The sequence below is a fragment of the Apostichopus japonicus genome, chromosome 14 (genome assembly GCF_037975245.1).
Source record: "Apostichopus japonicus isolate 1M-3 chromosome 14, ASM3797524v1, whole genome shotgun sequence".
Taxonomy (NCBI): domain Eukaryota; kingdom Metazoa; phylum Echinodermata; class Holothuroidea; order Aspidochirotida; family Stichopodidae; genus Apostichopus; species Apostichopus japonicus.
Window position 1 is genome coordinate 21,086,399 of NC_092574.1, and position 23,936 is coordinate 21,110,334.

The 23,936-nt window shown below is 36.0% G+C and overlaps 1 protein-coding gene across 1 annotated transcript in view; it reads right to left on the bottom strand.

Moving 5' to 3' along the window:
* The window catches only part of LOC139979840 (neuromedin U receptor homolog nmur-2-like), a 31,186-nt gene extending 15,599 nt beyond the window's left edge, over window positions 1-15,587 (bottom strand). The window contains exon 1 of the mRNA XM_071990995.1: window positions 15,288-15,587. The gene's annotated coding sequence lies outside the window, so the exon portion shown is untranslated. The remainder of the gene's footprint in view (window positions 1-15,287) is intronic.
* Window positions 15,588-23,936: the final 8,349 nt, after the last annotated feature.

Genomic DNA, 23,936 nt, shown 5'->3' on the forward strand with positions numbered 1-23,936 from the left:
GTCTTCAAAATTTTATCATGGGGACGTGATTGCTTGCAAAAGGCAGGCAATGATATGAAATGTTTTTACGACCTTTTCGTAAGAGGCTACAGGAGTTCAAGAATATTTATTTTCAAATACGGGTTATTGGACAACAACAAAAAGTAATGAAAAAAGGAAAAGTCCAACGAAAAAAACGCCGTGGGTTCTATTTGATACTAAAATCGCCAAGTATTGCGCATAACGAAAAATGAAAGATAAACATATCGAAAATGTTCTCCTTATTGTTTTATGAAATGTAGGTTTAGTGTCTACCAAAGGAAAGAGAGCAAATTCTTGTTAGAAGGTTACGGCATGTTATCTCAGGGGTTGGATATGTTTACAGGAAAATAAGAGGCAATCGTAGAGACTACACGATTTCTTTACTTTAATAAAAAGGAATGGATGTAATTAGCAGGATATTTTTCAAAAATTTTTGGCTTTGAGTTTTATTCTGAGTATAAATAAGATTACCGGCTGATAGGTAGATAGCACAATTACACGAGTACGAGCAATCGAACATAATTCTGGTACATCACGAAAATCAGATTAGGTTTTCTTTCATATTCCTCCCCCACCCCCTCCCTCCCTCCCGGGGATTTTAATATATCCCAAGCCCAAGCTGTATCACCATGACTACACCATGCCCCTGTCTTGGCCAGGCCTGGTACAAGGTAATTACTTCAAAGAAAGAGAGGGGAAGGGGATTATATATTCCTCGGACATTAGGTAAGGACATGAACCTTTTGAAAGCCTGGGTCCTGAGCCCGAGGGACCGATCGATTTGTTCCCCAACTTAACTTAAAAATATACCGCGGAGTGCACGCTGACGATGTAGGGTTGCCATAGCCACTTCACCTCAGCCGACCCCCCTCACGGCCCCTCCCCCCTTCCTTTTGTACCTGTAACTTGAAAATCCCAATGTGAAATGCAAAGCATTGCGGCGCAATCTTAGATATGAAACACAATAACTAAATGTCAATGTAAACTACCCATGTGGTTCTTTATTTGATCCTAATATGCATTCATCCATTACATATATTATTGATAAAAACCATTATACTGTAATACTTATAATTGCAACAAAGTAACTCTGCATGTATAACATGAAATATGGTACATCGAGGCTTACATATGTCTCTGAGTATATCATTTATAAACACTGAAGGAACGCCGTTCCCGGTAAGGTAAACATCAACAGCTGCAAGATAGTTTAGTTTTTGCGATATCTCCAAATTGCAACGATTAATTTTGTTTCTCTTTGTTAGCGTATTAACGATACAGTATGACAATAACTATGAAGATAAACATAAAGATGAGGATGAAGATGAAGATGAAGATGACGATAACGATGACGATGACGATGATTACGACCAATAACTAATCGAAACGCTGCGTTAACTGTTTAATACTTTACTTTTGTTATTGCTTTGCGTCTCGTTATTTTTTATAAAACAAAACAGAAAACATTTTGTTTGTTATGACTTCCGTTCTTAGATTATGGAGCATATTTCTATTTAGTACTCTCAGCAATGTCTGTTATAATGTTTATTACAAGCTGAAATGAACCCAAGAATGCTACTTTAAGCCGTATATTACTGGTATATGAAGTGATTATATTGCTATTGTTTAACATGAATGTCAATTTGCTGTTTGAATTCTAAATTCTATTCATGTTTTCTTTCTGAAATTTAAAAAAAAAAATACTGTTGGGCTCTCTGTTTTAATTCGTTGGTAATATTCAATTTAATCTTTTTCAGCATCAGAATTACCGTTTTGAGTGGCCCCTCTCCAAATAGTTTGCGTTTCAGATTTGTAATTCAAATAGCCTCTACGTAATGATCATGCGTCTTTCAGCGATGGTATTTTGATCCTTATTAAGGAGTATAGATCGGAGCCATACATATGAAACAAGACTTTTGTTTTTGGTTCCTCGAAAAGTCCTTATCGAAAAAAACAAATCAATAGATTAAATATTATAGCAGTTAAGAATTATACACCAAAGGCCAATACTAGTTTGAAGAGTGAAATATGCATACAACGTCAGTCATTAGTATCATCAACTAAATCCTATGTATGGTTTTGTTGGTAACAGCTATACCGTAGGTGATGTGCAATTCCAATAAATGTTTCTATTATCTTTTATTTTAATTTTTTGAAGTGTATGTTGCTACGAGACCCATAGGAGTTATTGACGAAGGCGACTTGTTAGAACTTCTAACTAAGGACATTTTGAAAAGTTATCTTTGAAGTTTTCTAAGGAAATGCCGAGGTGCAAAATTTTGTAGTGTGTTCAACTTGCGCTAACGGGCCAAGCGGATGTGTGCGCGTCTTTTATTTTTTCTACTTCAGGCAGAAGAAATTTATACCAGAAATATACATTACCGTTAGCTCACTAAAACAATTGTTTGTCAGACGTCGTATATATATCACACGTATAAGTATAATCAGTAGTAGCAGAAAGTGCTCAATACCGTAGTAGAGCAATGATATCACATATAACACAAGATATACAAATTACACCATATTGCTACCCTGTCTGTTTTGACCATCCAATGGCCTGAAGATCGTCGCTCTATGCGTGCGTGAAACCCAGGGTAGCAATATGGTGTAATTTGTATATCTTGTGTTATATGTGATATATATATATATATATATATAGCCTATATATATATATATAGCCTATATATATATATATATATATATATATATAGCCTATATATATAGCCTATATATATATATAGCCTATATATATATATATATATATTATATTTCTTTGTACGTTTGGCGTGAGTGTTGGTGTTGTTGGATTTAAAATTCGTTTTTGCTTTTAAAATAACAAAAACAGACCACGGCCGTCGTTCAATGCGGTTTGTAAATTTTCTTAACGAATGCGAGGTAAGGCATTAATAATCACTTAGATTGTTAAAACGAAAAGAAAACAACAGAATCGCTTTTTAGGCGAAGTTCTGGAGGCAAATATCTGATAAGCTGATAATATCACGTTATTAGCGAAGATGTTTCGGAGGGATTTACGTTTTCCTCAATCGATTAAACTCTAGATATAGGCAGAGCAAGGCCAACGAAGCGTGAACGATTTGCAACGCGAAACACCTGGGAATTTATGAAGCTTTCAACTTGTCACGAATCGAATGTACGTAATTACTTTTAATCACTTTACAAGTTCATTGACAGACTCTGCATATCAAATGTGCCAAAAAAGGTAGCTTTCTGTAGTTATTCAGACAAAGCAGACACATTTGGCTGGGTTAAGCTTTTCTTTTATTTACTGAACCTTGTTACGATATACTTGGTCATCTTCTGGCAAATTCATTCATTCTCATTGTTTTGGGGTGGGGTGGGGAAGTTCATTAGAGTAGTATATTTTTCTGTAAATATGTTTTTATCCCTTGCAAAAACAAGAGACGAAATTAATTGACGTTTATAGGGTAAACACGTGTTCATTCATACTTAGTAAAGATTCCTAAATCCTATTGGTCCATTCAGGTCAGCTGACCGTGGTTAATCCTGTGAGTAACGCACGGTAAAATTACGGGGCATCACTTTAATAAATCTTTGGTTATATGTAACCAAAAATGTTTTGTTTTATGATTTTTTCCCTCACACAAATGGTAGTGTATGAATGAACGGGGTTAATCAACGGTCTAGCGTGCGTTACTCACATGATTAATGCACTCCGGGTGTTAATGCTATCGCTGGATGCACTCGGGCTCCGCCCTCGTGTATCGCTTGCATTATCCCCCGATCGTGCATTAATCCTGTGAGTAACGCACGCTAGACCGTTGATTAACCCCTTATTAATTATTATCAACGCTCGCCCATACATTTTACATCGTATATGAGACTGCCCTATACGATACCTTAGTAAATTTGATATGTAGAAGAAGTATTTAAACAGCTGTATTACGTATTAATATGTCGGTAAATTTTGTGAATAATTTAATCTAAGTTAAAAGATTCTCGTGCAGATAATTAGCACTCAGTGTCCGTAAACTTCAATAAGCTAAACGTTTCCATAAGAAGTAGGCTATGTTAAAATTACTTTCTAAATTCAATCCGAGACATTTAAAACTTGCTGAGGTAGCGAATTCAATAGCTCACTATTTTTGAAGAGTGACTGTAAGATATGTGAACATGAGTGAACATTTTATTAGCATATTTGAAATGTCCTATGTAAAACCTTCTGAACTCATGAATCTAGTGAGATTTGTGGCATTAATGCGCAATGTTCCTGATATATGGTTGATCGTGAAACCTGTGATCAACCTCTTAAATAGTCAATACAAGTCAATACAGCCCATTCCCTGCAGCCACGAAAATCGCAAAGCCGGTCAAACAACGCGAGAGCGCGCATCAGTTTACAAATCAATACCACAAAAATCCCTGAAATAAATTAAATCAACACTTTTGAAATTCTGCTTTCGACACAGTTACAATTCTTGCCGAGAATCTCTGAGAAAAATCATCCCACCACCCCCCCCCCCATAAAAAAATCCACTTATTTTGTATTTGTAGGTCTGCCATGAGGAAATAAATTTTACGCATTTTGTGTTGAGTTTTTAATACAAATTGTTCCCAAGTGTCACTTGAAATAATATCATTAATATTCGTGCGTCAGTTAGATGGGAATTTTATTTTTTCCAAGTAGTTTTTTTTTTTTTTGGCAAATAAGTAATCAGACTTCGAGAGTTTTCATACGGAAAAAGAGAGCCTATATAAACCTAAACAGTCACACATTAAACCAGCGGTTGTCTCTGTACCTTTCCGGCATTTAAATCGCAATATGTTTGCATGGCTTTAATGAAGTAGGCTTCTTGGCAATACAATAACTATCTTTGCATCGAAACAAAATATTTTGAAATATTTAGAAAAAAACACTTACGTTTTAAACAAACAAAAAAATGAACTGTTTCGCTAAAATGAAGTAAACCTGCATGGTGCTAGAACATAAGTGCTTCAAAGCTTTACCATGAAGGTTCGTTACCATACAGACCTACGTTTACATGCTCATTGGATATTTGACAGTAAATATATGTTTTAAGGAAATTAGGTGTAAATATGGTTATGGTAAAGTGTGTGACGTCATCATGACAATGGCCAATACAACATATTTATTGCAGGGTTTGGTTTTCTTTGGGATTTTTTTAATGTAATAAACATTTATTGACAGATGAACATTTCTTACAGAATTTTCGAAAATTGCATTTCGATAGAGACATAAATTAGAATAAAGTTCACCTTAGTCAAGTATCTTTATTGTATCTTATGTAAATGAGAGATCAATTGCACATGGTAGCACGTCATAACGGCATCACTCATCATTTGTGGTGTGTGGTCCATTTCCTAAGTCCTGATATAGTTAAAACAAGATGTTTGAGACGGGAGATTTCAACTATTAGGATACCAACCCTCACCCCCCCCCTTCCCCAATCCCATCCACCCCGTCAACCTCTTCAGCTTTCCGTTACAGACTTGACTGAAGTTGCGGTTGAAGTATAATTACCATAAACGTTTTAAAGGCCGCTCCTACTCCTTGAGAATATTATAAAATTAAGTAATTAATAAACCCTTGGTCAATACGCGTCCATTTTTTCTTCATTGTTAACACATAATGTTGAAGTACGACGCGGTTCATGGCATTGAGATAACGAAGTGCCTTTAGTATAAATCTTCCCATCTTGCATATGTTTTTTTTTTGGGGGGGGGGCTGTTTTCTATGTTTTATCTCATCTTAAAATGGATAAGTAAGACAGGACTAGATGAATGAGATTGATTACCGATGCACAACGCAGATAAAGAAATCACCCAACCAATATTGTCGCGTGAAATGACTGTACATATTAAGTAGATGAATAACACACGCGTATGGCATATATGGCGTATATACACACACAAAAACGCACGCAAATACATTTTGCAGACATTTCGAGGAAAACTACCTCGAATCTTTCAAATTGATTTTAGTATCTACAGTGCGTTTGTGGTGTGACCTAGTGAAATGGAGTGTTTTGTAATGAAACGTTTTCAAATGTCACAGCTGGTGCCTATTTTTTATAATACATTAAATAATAACTATTTCATAAATATTTATATTCAGTAAAATATTTAATTTCGAATCTATTAATGGAGAGAAACTAATAATAAATCTTACCAATATGGCTTGCATTTTGAAATCGTTTACTCTACAAATAAAATGGAAATAATCCCATATCTAATTAACCGTGCTATTCAAATAATTATATGTAATGGCAACAGTCATAAACATATAAAGCCCCCCCCAACCCCACCCCCCTCGAGGAAAACACTGATACGGTACATAAAATACAAATACTGACACATATTTGCCATCTGTTCAAAATTTCAATTTTCCGTAATGTCCTTATTTCATTTCATATTTGTCGTGGGAAGTTAAAATATAAAAATAAGGAATTACATATTAACTTGACATTTTACGAGACAGATATTTTTTATCTTCTGATCAACAACACGATATGAGCGTCGAACAGAATGATAGATTAATTGTCACCAGAAGATTATGAAACTAATGGAACGCTGTGAGCTATCGTCATGGCCATGGTGAAGAGTTTGTTTTCCTCCTGAACATGAAGAGACGTCCACAAATTTGGTTTTTACGTGGATCACGTCTGAGTGACAGAAATACTCTGTTACATTTCTAGATAAAAATAAATAAAATAAATCCATAGTAACAGCATTGTCAGATCTATCTTGGTAACAAAAACCATGATTATATTAACAATTATACATTTTGACCTTATTGGACGGTTTTATCATCCAAAAAATGTCGTGTGTTTGATTTCAAAGGGCTTTCTCAGTTTAGGCATTTATTAAAATTGACTTTCACATGTTTTCACAAGTTTTTGCTCCTTCGATGCGCATGACTTTGAACAGTAGATGAGTTGGAAAATCCAGAACAGTGAAAAAAACTTCAAACCTCTACCGGCATTCGAACCCGGGCCTCTCGCTTTCTATGCGGACACCCTAACCAAGCAGGCTATAGACGCTGATTGTATGTCCAGAGGTTCGAAACCGGTAAGGAACGTGGTCGTTATTCCACTGTAGGCGTTTGATACCTGTATCGAACAATGCTACGTAGTTTGTTTTGGTGACATATTTTGCCTTACTCTATAGATCATTGTATTGCAAACAATTGCATGCGTGATCAAGGGAGGTGCATCCTTCCGACTAGTCGTGCAATTTTTACCTCTTACCAATTTTAAATCTTTATTGTTGCCTTGAAGATTTGACACGCTCTAACTGCACTATTTCATTTTTTGATAAATTATTTGAGATCGTATGCTGTGTGTCCTATGGCTGTCATATAGTACATTTATAGTCATACATCAATAATGCATATATATATATATATATATATATATATATATATATATATATATATAAATATATATATATATTTATATATATGTATATATATATGTATATATATATATATATATATATATATATATTATATAGCCATCTGCGCCATCATCGTATTGGTTCTATGACACAACAGCGATTTTGTCAATTATTTAACTACAACAAACTGTAATTCAATATTACTAGCTGTGAAGAGGAGCCATAAAATCATGTTTGTAGCAGACTCGTATAATTAATGTGTTCTGTCGCGTACTTCACACGTTAACTGCGATATGCCTTTTGGCAAGTTTGATTCGCATGGTATACATTATGTACGAGAATAAAAACTATATTATGCTTCAGATCTGCTATGAGGGCAATCGCTGCACTTTATTGTAGGAATGCGGCGTATTTATGATTTTTTTTTTTTGAATTTGAATTTGCATAACAGTTTCTGTGGTGTATGGTTGTGACGTGTACTCATTTATAAATGATTTCGCTACGTATTGAGCTAACTATTCAGAAAGTAATTTATACGAAAGAAACATGCCACTTAGCAGGACAAAGAACGATAGGCTCACATTCAACGAGATTTAAATAGCTATTTAGTAGATCCGAGGGGGCATTGGTTCTCTAGAGAGGGGAACATTTATTGCCACTCGAGTAAGAAGGTGTTAAACGACAACCCACGTGATCTAGGGTACTGTAAAGGGGTTTTTACTTTTGCTTGCATCATCCATTGCATTTAAGTGGCCGTAACATGATATTTCATTTATTTAGTAGATTAAAAATCCTATCAGAGAGTTTCAGTAAATATACTCGTTTCTTATAACTCTGATGAGAGTTATGTCAGTCACATCATCCAAGTTACGAGCCTTTGATGCTACTGTTGTTGTTGTTCCATTTTGGTACTTTTCAATGGCATTTGATACTATAAATTCCCCTAGCACTGTGGTTCGTATAGTCTATAGCATGGCTACTTTCGTTTTATTTTTAGTAGTATATATATATAGGAGTGTCTATATATAGGAGTGTTAGCTCAGTGGTTAACGCCGGTGCTTTTCAATCATAATGTCCCGAGTTCGAGTCACTCCAAAATTAATGTATGTCGTCCAGTTACAGAGTTGTTGACAATTGACAATTCATAATCATGGACGTTAAATATGAATGTAATAGACTGACTTCGGTCAGCTTTCGGCTTTGGTATCAGGCTTCTTCGCGAGTTCCTGCTTGCAGGAGGATCTAATATACATACATAAATGGGGAAAAAAGAAGTCAAAATGAGAACGTAAAACTTGTAGTCCTTAGGTCACTGACACCATTCCCGTTTGAGCCAAACCTTTTTTTCTTCTTCTTATATATATTTCTGTACCTTTTAAACTTACCATCGCTGCCGTAAGTTAATCACGTGCAATGTTAAAGGTCATCGGTATATTGACCTTAAATTTAAGCATACTAATAATTGTTACAAGTTTTAATAGTAATTTTTTCTTGAGGCTATGGTCCTTCCTATGTACTTCCAAACATATAGAGGAGGTTTCCTAAAGAGGAATCCTAAAGGGCTTAGGGGCCTCCCTTAACCCACCCACCCTCTGCCAGAGTCGAGGCATCCTTCCATGAAAGAAAGATGAATATTTCAAGGCTACTTTGGGTGGTTTGAAAGTGGCATTAAACTGCTATTTAAATTCTGAACACGAATGACGGCCGTTCTTTGTATTTCTTGCATATTTGGGGGCAATATTGATGACCTTTGATTGTGAGTAATTAGTGGTTGTTCCTGTAAACAATTGCAAAAAGCTCTCAGTTGTTGCCGATGACTTTGGGGTTTTTTCCTTTCTTTTTTGAAACGTACTTAACAGCTGCGCGCTTCCTGTACCTTGCAGTGTTATGTATTTTTATTATTATTCAATCAAGTTATAAAATGAACTATTCGGCTGGAATGCTATCAATTAATTCCCTTTATACGCAGTATTTAGCTCTCGGTTGGATAATTAGGCTAGAATAATTTAATAACGACAAAAAAAAAAACCGCTCAACGGTTAGTAGTTTAACGTTAGATTCGTATATTTGTCCGGAATGTATTACAGGCTTACAGATACGGTTGACTTTTGTCTTAGTGTTGGTATTTATAGGTCACCAAGTACTCCCCTCCCCCGGACCCCGACCCCAATTACCACCACTACCCGGGGTATGTGTGCTAACCAGTAAAAACAAAATGCGTTATTCGGAGTGAAACTTCCAAAACAGTTGAGAGTTTTTAAGGTGCAGCTTGAAATAAAATACTTTATACTCATTTAAGCTGGTTGGTAATCCACCTAAATCGTTGTGAATAACTTTGTAAAATTAAGGTCGAAATATTCAGGAATTTATTTTTCATCAATTTGGGGCAATTTTCATGTAAACGTGCTATATGACTTGGTGCAAATATGGTCAAATTTAGATATCATGCGTGTGATCCCAATACAACACATAAGGTATATCTAGTTGGAATTAGGCGTTATTCCCATTGCTAATAGGCAATTCGCAGACCAGACTTACAGGATGCGGTTGAGTCAAGCGACTTAGCCAAGTCGACTTGATGTTGTGACAGGTAAGGAAGTCGTATTAACATGTTAAAAACCTTGTGTTATATCGAATCCATGGAAATAAGTTAGATTTCTGCAATTTTGGGACAAATATTGATAGGGTTTCATCAAACACATCTCCAAATTTAGACGATGCAATCTGAGACGATTCGAAATTGTTTGCCCTGATTTTCACTTTGTTTAATTCATTTGGTTCAGCCAGTTATGTTTATTAAATGATATTTAAGAGTACCCTTCACTATATGCGAACTTGGATAAAGGAAACTGAATCGATCTGCAGTCGGAGCCATAAAGAATTGAGTCACGCGATTATGCAAAGATTAATTTTGTTTGAAATTTTGCAATGAATTTTCTTCCACAAGGGCTTCTGATGCTCAATTTATGTTATTAGATATGCCCTCATTTGTCAGAGTGGCGTCTTTGAGGACTCTATCGTATGCGTAAGATTATTTTACATTGTTACTGGTTTCTTCTTTTGGATGCGACAAGTGGATTGAAGACAAATACGTAACGATGCAATGTTATATGATTAATGATACGGGTATGGTGCAAACCATTCAGCATGACCTACGTACACTGCGGGAAATGGAATATATATATATATATATATATATATATATATAGTAATTCAGTAAAGAATAACACACCAGAAAAATTCCACTTCACGACCGGTTTCGTCCTTTTGGGACTCATCAGGCGAAGGTAGGAATCGAACCACGGATCTTCGTGTCACGAACCTAAGCCCGTACCACTCGACCACAGTGATTCTACTGATGTGTTATAGCGTATAAATTGGCTTTGAATAACTGTCATTAAGGGTGTATTACCCAAGTATTAAGATTGTACAGAGTGCGCCCCTGGCGCTTTGAATCTGACAATCTTTACACAAATTTACACAGAATAACCACTCTTTATAGGCAAGCCAATCATTCATTATATATATATATATATATATATATATATATATATATATATATATATATATATATATATATATATATATATATATATATTATTAGAGAAAACCAGAGAAATAAGATATGACTCATAATTGACAAATAAGAAGTAAGTTTTAGAAAATATATTGGAATTTTCGGTCCACCTGGGACCTTCGTCAGCAATACTTGGCAGTCGAATGAAATATATATATATATATATATCACACGTATAAGTATAATCAGTAGAAGCAGAAAGTGCTCAATACCGTAGTAGAGCAATAATATCAATAATATCATAATATATGGTTCAGCTGATCATTGCTGCCTTATAATAACTCAGTTATTGGTCTCGTTCTTTTCATTTAGTCCTCTTTGGCGTTCTGTATATTACCCTTCAGTGTATGACTATATTGATAATACGAATATACTATCTATGTATTACACATCATAGAAAACAACTCCAGTCAGTTTAGTTTTGTAGATTCACTTTTTTGGGCGATTTACTCTAAAAGCATCGGGGACTCATATAATGACAGTGACTGGATCATCAAGACTATATACAATGACCGCGAGGTGGTCAGCTCCCCCCGAAGTGACCAGAGAAGATCAACAGGAAACATAGGCAATAATAAAGCAAGATTAAAATGTATACATGGATCCAATTAATCTCTGCGTGCCTGAGGCAATCGCATAATGTCAAAGTAATATCATTTTCTTAACTGGGCGGAAGATTTACGAAGTAGTGTCAATGCTATTTAATGGCTCTTTAATCTTCCTTGAAAACGTGTAAAAAGCCTTTCGAATCTAATAAACCACAAATCATTCATATAGATTATGATGTTGTTCAACCGTAATGTCTTATCCAAGGTCGTTTCGGTCGAAATTTCTAATTAAGATTAATCTGCGCTACCATCCTTCCCTGAAGTAAAGAGCGACTAAGAACAGATTTAAAAAAAAAATTGTGGTTGGTCTTAGCAACATGTCTAGTGTAAACTTCGAGTGCTCATCGCTCATGTTTAAGATGATACGATGATATAAAAGCTGCGGTCAGAATTGCAACCTTTTTTTCGTTTAGTAATATATAAGAATTGAACGCCACGGGAAGGATAAGATGTCAGCGTAGACTTTTCTATTAAAATTATTTTGGATCACCCGTCGGACCAAGAAGAGGAGCAGCTTATGTTCATTTAATAATATTTTGTTGGTGTCAGAGGTTGTCAGCCTCATTCATAACCATTTCATTTAGGTGTTTACATACTAGCTTGTGTTATTATAAGTAGATATATACCATGCTTGTGTTATTATAAGTTGAGACACGTTATGAAACTGATTAAATGCCGTTCGTTTCTAAACAATCGTTGAAAGAAATTGTTAAAAGATGAAAATTAATATTTTTTACTTTGAGAGGTTTTAAATCCAAAATTAAAATTTTCAGTGTACAGTTGGAGGTACATATAGTGAGAAGCAAAATAATGGCATAGTTGCATATTTTATGAAAGTATGATGAAATAACCAAGCTAGTAAATATGAGTTTCACGATTCTTTTTTATGATTATTATACGGGGGGGGGGGTTGTCTGTAAGTTTATTTCGTGTTTTTTGGTCTTTACTAGAATCCAGTTTTAAACATGTAGTGCATGTCTTCGCAAGGAGTTTTGGGGGTTGCATTTTCCAAACACGTGGAAAATCTTCTGCCCTATTCATCAGATATAATAAGTATTTGATGTAACAGCATTGCTATCATTCTTTTATCGATATGCACCATGATTAAGAATTTTGTTAAAAAGATAACAGCACAAAACCCTCTGATATTAACAATAACGTCACCAAAAATTAACGTCTCGATTTATGTTCTATAATCTTTTTTTTTATCTGCAAAAATCTCCGTAAAAAAATAGAAAAATATTCCCGTTTGTCATTACCATCGTTTTGTATACAGCCTGATTCTCAAAACTGAGCAAAACCCGTGATTTCTTCCTTTTTATGAAGCAAAACTAAGAAGAAAACAGAAAAAAACAATGATAACTGTTCCGTCCATTGATAACTTGTTCAAATCTTATTGAGATCAATATACAAAACCTTGAAGGACATCAAAAATTACGTGCCGGTTAAAACCAGACTGTAATCTTCCAACATCGTTTTTTTTTAAACAATGTACTGACATGATTTTACCCGTTTTATGGCCAAAAACAATTGAAAAAAAAAGAACTTGAATTGAAATTTTTTGGAAACGTTTTCAAGCGTCAAGAGTTATCAAAATTGGTCAAGAGGTCTATGAAGCTCATTGAGCCATGTCTAGATGTCCCCTCGAAAGGTTTAAGGTATATGCATTGTTAAAAGAAAGAAGTGGGTATTGTTCTCAATATTCATGTCAAGAAGTGTCATGAAATGGCACTTTTTATCTTCATATAAGCGAAGACGGGGATATTGAATTATGTCCTTCATAATGGAGCTAATTGTCGTATTAATGTAGAATTGGGAGAATCCACTACACAAAGGGGCTTTCTAAAAGGAGGTCGAGGGTGGGGGGGGGCGAAGGTAATCCTCTCTAGATTTTGCTTTGTTATCCTGTTATAACAGGCTTAACCCAGTGAGGAACTTGTTGAACATTGCTAATCAATTGGTTAACATCCAATTTCAATATCATGGTCTTTGCAATAATACTTAAATAAATATGTGGGACAAATTTTCTATTATGTATACCTGTTTTGATAAATAACCAACAAACTTTCTCCATCCATTTTCTACGAGGTCCAGGAAGAAAGGTTGGTTGTAGCAAAAAGCGGGATCAAAGGCTTACTAGACTGAGCAATGTACATAGCCTAGTAAGGTGTTCAACGCAATGGCCTTAGGGTCCGTATATCCGATTCAATTTCAAAATTCCGCATGAGGCGATCTTTCTTTTCGCCCCTGTGACCCCCTACTGAGACCCCCTCAAATATTGTATCTGGCAACGACTGAACGAGTAACGTCATCACAGCCCATGAACTATTAAAGTGGGTACATGCATGTTGTTCTTATATTTTTATTTTTTCTTCCTTTTTTTTGGGGGGGGGAAGGGGGGTTATAATGAGCAACTCTTTTATCAGAAAACATGGAAAAACAACTATAGAAGTATTTTCTTAAAAAAAGCTTATCTCTCTCATACATACGTACGTAACTTAAAAAGGTTATATCTCTCATCCATATACGTATATATAATTGGTCGCAGCTCTAGTAAACGGAGCCAAGCAAACTCACAATCATCACAAGTTTCTAAAGATCCTTCTCTTGTATTTGTTTTTGTTTTCTGTTTACTATACTTTATTTTTTTTTTTTGGGGGGGGGGGCGTTATCGCATAAGGTGATAGATGTTGTGCTATAGACAAGCTTTAGACGTATACGGTATGTAAAAGAGGATCACGTTTGCCAAACCAGGTTTTGTCAAGAAGCAGACTATGAACTCAAGGCCAACGTGGTTTGCAGTTGCGGTAATTCAATAACGTCTTGATTAGCATTCGTGTGGCCAGATATTTAATTAAAAAAAGTGACATGCAGGCCCTATAGTAGAAACAACCCATCACATTTATGCGAATCAGAATTCGCTGATATTTTGTTATGAACGATTACTATTTGCACAGCTAAATTCACATGTTTATCTTAAAATTTCATTACAAAGACCGTTCTACATCGCAGATGATAATGTACCCCCAGCGTTGCCCAACCCACTCCGACCCCCTCAAGTACCAGACCGTTGCTACCATGCATTTCAATGCACCGTATACTGGCATGAAACTCTGCAAGACTCAATTGATGAAGTACATCCCCATTATAGACTAAAACGATGAAAAAAAAACATCGTATATACAAAGTTTATCATCAAATATTACTTTCCTATTTTGATATTTCCCAAAAATATATTGATCAAATAATTGACTTGACAATGTTTATACTTTCGAGTGACGTAAATGTTCATGCGATTGTAAATTGTAAAAAGGAAATCTAACATTGTTTACATTATTCACATTTTTATCGGGCTTGGCTGATATAAATTTTTAAATATACCCACTTAATTATATTGACTCCATATTTGAGGTAAAATATGACATTTCTATCACTGTGGAATTACCCTGCTCTGTGTATCGTCTGAAGTATATAGGACTAGTCTATATAGCGTTAAATTTAATAACTTGTAAGAAATAACAATTTCAGACTCTTTCTTATTTCAACCATCCTTCTGCTATTGAAAAAAAAATAGTTATGAACGTATAAGGAGTTTGTTTTAACCTGTATAAAACAAGAAAGAATATAAATGTCAACACAGTTTTCCATAACAAAAAAAAACCCTTAAACAACGTTTTGATACGTACCTAGGATAAAAATTCAAATACTTCAGCTGGCCAAGACGAAATACGATCTCTGTTACAATCTTCCAGAATAAACCAGATGTTTGCTTCACAAAACAAAACCTGGTAGTCACTAGGGTGGGGGTGGGGTGTGAACCGCACAATAGTAGATTGCTGCAAACAGCTTTCTGGAAGTTACCCAAATCCGTGCGAAAACGTAAAAGTCCACTTTTGATAGAAATGACAGTGGGAATTCGTCCGACTACTTCCAAATAACGATGCGATGAATATAAAGTAACGTATTGTTTAACGAACTGGCTTGGATTGAATATAGAGCTCGTATGACCCAGCGACCAAGTTAAGCTCGGTTTTATAACAAATTTCGTTCAAGGTGGGGGCGTGCTATTCCTTTACGAAAGCAATGTATGTTCGTTAGGTTTGTCAGTACAAGGATAAGAATGGCAGTGAGTGTCAAAAACTGTGTACAATCATTGGCGTATACGTACGTACACATGCAGTTAGTGTATTCATTATTTAGACATCCAGACGGCCTGTAAATGATTACCTATATAAGATGCGCTCTGATTGGTTGGAAATGATAGTTTGTGTTTTTCTGTCTGTTAAATAAAGAATGCTCTCTATCTCTCTGTGCATTTTGCAACGATTGCTACCTGCGACACAAAATAGCTTTTTTGTGTTGTTGGATAGACTTCACAGCACGAATTGTTCACGCTTGAAAGGTTAATGTTTACAATGACTATATAGATTTAACACCTTCACAACTGATATAGTATAAATCAGCCAGTTCGGACGTTTTTTTTGTGTGCCAGATCTGGATATTGTGTGGTGCTAATACCACTCAATACTGTACTCGCATATCCTGCTTTCAAGCACTCTTGCTGACAGTATTAACAGTTCCTAACATTTATCTGATAGGAACAGAACAGTCAATGCAAGTGCTATAAAACGGAATGTGAAAGCACATAATAGCCTATTCGCAATCATGTCCCAACTGGGTGCTGAGTCACCTGACCTAATTTGCATAAACGATCTAAGGCTTACTAAAAAGCAATTGAAAAATAAACAAATTAATTATGAGGTGATCTTTTTTGGTTGGGGTGCGGGGTGAGCTGGTATAGGGGAGAGGACGCACTTATTCGTCATGCTGGTCGTTGATGGTAACATTTTAGCCATAAACTGGTACCAGTTTTTGCCAATAGAACTTGCCTCGTCATCGAACAGAAAAGGTCAGATACAGTTTGATTGAGTTACACTTTTGTCATATATTACTTTCTTCTATCTTTGACATATAGTCAATCGTAACGACAAAAACCGCAAAAAGTCAACGATACGATCATTTCTGCCGGGCATGCGCAGTGGCGTCGAGAGCCAGATCAGGTCCCTGGAACAAGTATGTCACCGGGCCCCCTTTTTGAAGGCTTCGTTTTTTCTAAACCATTGTATTGAAAATGATATTACATTCTACTTCCCCGGGCTTTCTAACTGACTCCGAACCCCGGAGTTTTATCACAGGACCTCCCCTGGTAGTCCTGGTCATACGAGACGCTACTTACCACTCCATGCGCCTGAAGTCAATGTTCCCATGATTGTTATATAAACATGAAATGTAAAGTATATTAGGAAGACGTTATAGCTTGCAATTATACAAATCTCAAGTAACTGAAATTTCAGTAAATGTGTATTTCTACCCTCACCAAAGTTCCAAACATTCGTTGGTAATCATTTCTTAAGGACCAGTAGATTAAGTTCTCTTACGATGTTAAAAACTCTCTCTTCTAACTGTCAAAGTTTGAAGTGATGCAAGTATTTCTTGTTTCAGTTATTTCTACCCCTTTTCATATACATCTCTCGTACATAGTTTACTTGTTTGTGTGCTTCTTTAGAGCTACTCGATATATCTGAACAATTTCAATGCACTTGCTTCAGTTACCATGAAAATGTATTATTCTACTAGTAAGTCGTGTAGCCTACCATTCAAACTATTAGGGGTTTCTAAGCCTATCGTTATTTCTTACTACAAGTCAGTTCAAGCTCCCTGTAAACCTATGCTGATTTTATAATGTGAAGATTACATAAAGATCTTCTGAAAACCTGAACGTGTCATCAAACGAAATCGATCCAAAAGCAATCACAGTTCTTGCAAGAAAAGAAAAACGTGAACCCTAAGGCTACTTCTCCGAATTTTGGGGTGACTTAAATTAAACACTTTGACTATATTGTTACATATAACTCACAATCACCGCGATTTGAAACTAAAATTTCGTGTTCACTTAAATTTGTTTGACCATTGTTTCGTATCCATAGTAACCAATTATGAGTTTTGATCTCTTGCAAAACGGGAACGTTTCTGAAAATATTGATGTATAAGTGTATGGTACATTGCATCAACGGATGAGAAAAATTCAATTTTGTTTTAATTAACAGGTCGTGCCACTTATAGGTGCTATCATTTTTCTACAGTAATAAATTCATTTTTCTTTGTGTCTTCTGTTTTGGGAGGGGGGTTGCTTTTGGTAAATAAATCGTGACCTATTTTTCTGCCTCCAGTTTACAAAACCAGGAGCAGTTTTTTGCCATTAGCTGAACTGAGGGTGGTCTATTCCTATATTTGCCTATAGCTAATCTGGTGCATATGCGTTAAATCGACCATATATGAATGTGAAATAACTGCATGTATCTAAAGATATGATATTTCCGATCCCTATATGTGCTCATCTTTTCTATTATATAGATGAGTAGTGATTATTTCATACGATCTAGTAAAATGGCTTAATTATGATGTTTGTTGGGCCAGTGAGGAGAGGGGCAGGCGCCGGGGGGGGGTGAGGAACGACAACGACGAAAAACTAAAGGAAGGTCCAACAAAGCAGAAAGATAGATGGATGGACGGACGGACGGACGGACGGACGGACGGACGGACGGGCGGGCGGACGGACGGGCGGGCGGGCGGATGGACGAACGTATGGATGGATGGATGGATGGATGGATGGATGGATGGATGGATGGATGGATGGATGGACGGATGCTAGCTATAGCACGACTACTCACTACAGAACTTACTACAAGTCTACCATTCCATTTCAAACCTACTAAGAAAACATACCGATCTTGTTTAAGTGTATCGATCCCTTAACAGGGTTATGTTCGCCTGTTTAACACAATGGACAGCTGGTGGGGAGGAAGATGGCGGAAGGTTAACAAGCACACACATTATCACCTGCTACTAATTAGGACTTGACCATGGAAAAAAAGCCCCGTTTCTTCTCTTTTGTTAAGTCGATGTTTTTAGATGGAGGATCGCCTCAGTAATATCTCACACAACTGCATCCTGTTCCCTCTCCAAAATCAATAATCCATTTGGATTATATTCTAATCTGTGGTAATGCCAGCAACGTGTGACAAGATTGCTTTATTAGACCTGACGTGAAATGACAAACAAATCGTAGAATTTCCGTACACATAGTCAATTTTCAGATTGATACCGGTGAAATACAGTTTATTCTTAAAGGAACATGATGAGTGTGATACAGACGATATATTGCTTGGTCTGAAGCATGTTGAGTTGATATTGGCTACGGGTGATCCAGGAATTTAGAAAGGAAATGTGTATGTCCCGGAGGTCATAGAAACCGACTTCCATGTATAAAGTGGTCATGTGCGGAGGGGTTCTGCTGTGCCCCCCCCCCACAGAAAAAATAATTAAAACACATGTAATGAAATTGTGCATTCCGAGGAATGTTTTCGGTTTTAAATTAGGTCTTTAATTAGATATGCGTACAAGGATGTGCTAATAACTATATTGATCCTTTTTTGTGTAGTTGCAAAGGGAGTATACGCTCACTCTATATCCTCTGATTTATTTACTCTTTTTTTTTGGGGGGGGGGTGTACAATTCCATATTAATATTCCACACCAATGTAATTCATTACATTTAACTATGTACATGTAACTGTCAAATCATTAACAGCAAAAGTCGAACATTTTGAAAAAAATTCACATTTTCTAGTTTAATCACATTGGTGACGAGATATTGAGAATTGACTCAAATGCACTGATTAATCACTTTAATAATAAGTGTTAAGGATCTAAGTTTAGTTTGTTCAAGTACATCTGATTTCAATATTTATTCGGTAGGTTTGGTTAACTCGTTGAACGCACCTTTTATGTGACCATAAATACCGATCCAAAATTGGCAAGATATGCTATACGTTGATTCAGAATATTTCACAACATTACGAACCATATACATCATGAATATTGCTCTGGTAGTTTGCAGGATATTAATAGTTGCATGTGCAGGGTTGATATCCTAGTCAGATTTTTTTTTTTTACAATACTGTCCAAAAGAAGTCATACTAGCCAAATCAATGGGTTTCGTCTCAAAAAGTTCCTTAACTTCGTTACAGTACGTTTTTCATCTCATGGTGTTAATTGCGTCTTCGGGGCTTTAAAACAAAATCAATAATGAATTGAATTAACAACAAACTTGAAAACAGTAAATAAATGATAATCATGTATGTGCCAATCACAACAAAAAGTGAAAAATTTTAAAAAAATCATTGTTTTTTTCTTTACTAAAGCAAACCGTTACTTTCACTCCTGTTCTCTCTCTATGCTATATGCAACACGTCAGTCTTCTTGCAAAATACAAATTTGAATCAGGTTATTAGACTACGTTAGAAAAAAAAATGAAAAAAACCTACATATTACAATAGAGATGTAAGCAAAAAAATGAATAAGATTCCCCTGCAGGCTACCTAGATTCATAATAATGTCGTATTTTATGTTCTTTTACATTGGCGGAATGACACATTTGCCTTCATTTGCCTTCGTCACGCAATTACGTCACAGTATATATCGCAAAGGCCAATCAACTTCGTGTCCTATATATCGCAAAACTAGAAATGTTGTCAGAGCAGAAACCTACAGACGAAATATATCTGACGCAAAGGCCGTCTGGAGAATTGCCGGTTTCAGATTAAGAAACCGAGAGTCCCTAGCTAATTTTATATTTAAAAATTCCCATCATTCCCTTCGAGCAGAATTATACTGGAACTTAGTCAAACAAACGAAACATTATTAAATTTGACGCAGTATCATTCATCGCTGCCCAGAAGCAAAACGGAATGAAGAAAAAACAAACTATCTTCCAAGAAATTAGTTCAAGTTACCGTGTATATATGATATTCAAATTTTGGGTCATATAAATAGTGTAGCAAAACTAGGACGCGTAACAAAGTAGGGGGAGCAATAGAGGTTGTAAGATATTTGTCCAGAAACATACTGTATGGTAGCAGGTTAACATTATATGTACATTCTCTCCCCCTCCTCCGCTATAACACTGATTTAAGTTTGTGTGAAATGACACGTGGGATTAATCAATAAAAGTGACAACACTTTTTGGACAAGGCTGCAACCCCACACAAACAATAACAAGAGGACCAGGCAATCAAATGATAAAGTTTTCGTTTCATATTCGTTAAAATCGTCAAATTTTCGACATTTTCGATGAAATGTTACAATGGCAGGATAGAAAGTGGAAATTTTCAATAAAACGACAAAACTTTCACAGTTTACGTGAAATTGTTTTCATCATAAGAAGTTCACAATTTTTGCTTCAAGGCGGGGAAATACAAAGTCGATATTTCAAGATGGAAATTCCAAGCTTCCAATAAAATATAATTTCAAAATTTCAACATAAAAAGTTTGCAATTTCTTGTAAGAAAAACCACACCACCACCACCATAATCATTTCCACTCTGAGAATCATATCGGCGCGATGTAATCGAGTCGAGTATGTGATCAAATAACTAATCTATATTTGTGGGATTTTTAATGAAAAAATCTTGAATGTCAAAAAAGCTCAAGTCATGACTTAATGTAAGGTCAGTGACCTGTCAAGAATGTGAACATGATCGCTGATTGAGAGAGATTTACTGTCACGTGGAAGACACGTGAATCCTCACCAATGATCTTACAACATTGATGATAACATCAGCCTCCCTCTTAGATGCGTTGCCAGATAACAAATTCAAAATAAGAATATTTAAGTTTGAATCTTCTCTTTCATTTCGGCAACCTTTTTTCTTTATCAAACATTACGAGCACTCGAGCATCTCGATTAAATTACCATAGCTTATAATATTTATAAACATTGAAAGATAGGCTTTTTTTAAGTTCATCCGGCTTATGAAAATGACTTGTACGGGACTCCATATAATTTAATTTAATAACAAATTTAGCGACATACGTTATTGGAGGTAAGGGGTAAACATTGTGTATAACTATCGCATAATTAACCATCTGAAGTGCTGTCAAAATATAAAATGATAGAAAACGGAAGGCTGTGAACAAATTTCATTAAGTAAATTCAAGACAAACGTATTGCCAAACCACGAAATAACCAACAGAAAATTATTTTGTTTTCATTGTTGTTATTTCATTGCCAAAAATATATATATATATTTATATATATATATATATATAAATATATATATATATATAAATATATATATATATATATATATATATATATATATATATATATATATTTATATAAAATAGTTTCAATTCCTGCTACTCCTTGTCACTTTCGGTGATCATGCACTGAAGAAGAGCTAGTTTTGCTCGAAAGCTCTGCAAAAACCAAACATTGGCTGTTTTACTTCCAATCACTTACCTAATTCAATTATTGTATCTCACTCGAGATCCAGCCTTTCTCTAAATGCAGCATAGTTGTTTAACAGTTTTTCCGTTATTCCTATCTATATCTTTCACTGTTTGTATCTAATTGATCCAACTATGCTTCAAAATGGAGAGCACCTTTGAAACTTTGAAAACGCTTCGACGCCTTTCCGAAAAACGGGTTAGGGTATCGGCATCATCTTTCCAACTACAGACTATACCGTAAAAACAAAACGGTACCAAAAGGACTTAAAATCAAGGTCCGTGCTGGTTTACCACTTTCTGATAGCGACAGCTTTGCCAATTGGAAAGGAATCCTTAAGAATGCTTCGCTTGAATTAATGGCTGTGCAAATAAGTATTTGTCGCAAAACCATTCACGAACTTAGCCAGCAAATTGATTCCAAAACCAGAAAACTGCAAAAAGAACTCCCCAAGAACGAGTTCGAAAGAAAGCTTGACTCCATCTCCAAAATTTGCTTGAACCGCTCACATACCCTAGCTTCAAGACAATGTCACAAATTGAAGAGGGATAATGTCACCCAAAGAGTTAAGTCTTCTGGTGAAACTCAACTTGAAACCTCAAAAAGAACCATGTCTCGCAGATTCCGTCGGAAAGAGATACAGACCGCATGCAACGCCACAAAAAGTGCAGTTGTTACCATTGATTGCCAACTCTCGGCAGGAGAAACAAACCTACTCTCTAAAGGTCTAAATTTTTGCCCTAAACCACGGCAAGTTAACGCTCAGAAACTTTCTCTTGACCTAAATCTGTTCTATCGACGCTTACGTCTCCGTGAATTTTTTGCCGACGAAAATGGCAATAACACCACGCAACAAACCAACGACTTGCATTCCAATTTTAAGCCAAAAAGCTCGTGGAATCCACCCAAGGCCCATTGTGCGCCTCTTGAATCATTTATTTCGGCCATTGAAGAGGATGTTAAAACACAGACCTCCGCCCCAGACTTTCGCGACAATCTCAACAAAACTGAGAGACAGGCCATTCATGAACTCCGGAAGCGCGATGACATTGTCATCAAGCCAGCCGACAAGGGTTCTGCAATTGTCGCTATGGGCAAACAATTCTACAGAGAGGAAGCAAACAGACCACTCGGCAACCCTCAACACTACAAACTCCTAGATTCAGATCCTACTCAAGAAATCACACAAAACGTGAAAAGAGTCATCCAAAAGATAGTCTCTAACGGTTCCATTGACCGCAAGTTAGGCCAAAACCTCCTGGAAAACGACCCAAAACCTGGTCGCTTTTATTTTCTGCCTAAAATTCACAAAGAAGGCAGTCCCGGGAGGCCCATAATATCGGGTAATGGTACAGCGACTGAAAAAATTTCCAAATTCGTGGATCTCCTCATCCAACCTCTTGTTTCGGCCCTACCGTCCTATGTGCAGGACACCACGGATTTCATCCGGAAAATTGGGGAAATAAAAAATCTTCCCTTATCAACTCTGTTAGTTACCTTGGATGTGTCTTCGTTATACACAAATATCCCAAACGAAGAGGGCATTTCGGCCTGCACAAAAGCATTCAAACCGAAACGTGGCAAAACCCCCACGAAGAAAGAATTCGCCGAATTAATGCAACTTATCTTGACCAACAATAATCTGGTATTTGGCAACAAACACTACCTCCAAATTCATGGCACCGCAATGGGTACCAAAATGGCACCGTCTTTTGCCAGTATCTTTATGGGAAACCTCGAGAAAGAATTTCTATCTCGACAAAACTTGAAACCACACACGTGGTTACGTTACATTGACGATATCTTTATGATATGGACCCATGGTGAGGCAAATCTAAAACTCTTCATTGATGACATAAACTCGTTTCATCACACTATAAAATTCACTGCTGATTTTTCTGGACATGGCGTTCACTTCCTGGACACCACTGTGACCCTACAAAATGGTTCACTCAAAACAGACTTGTTCAATAAACCCACGAACA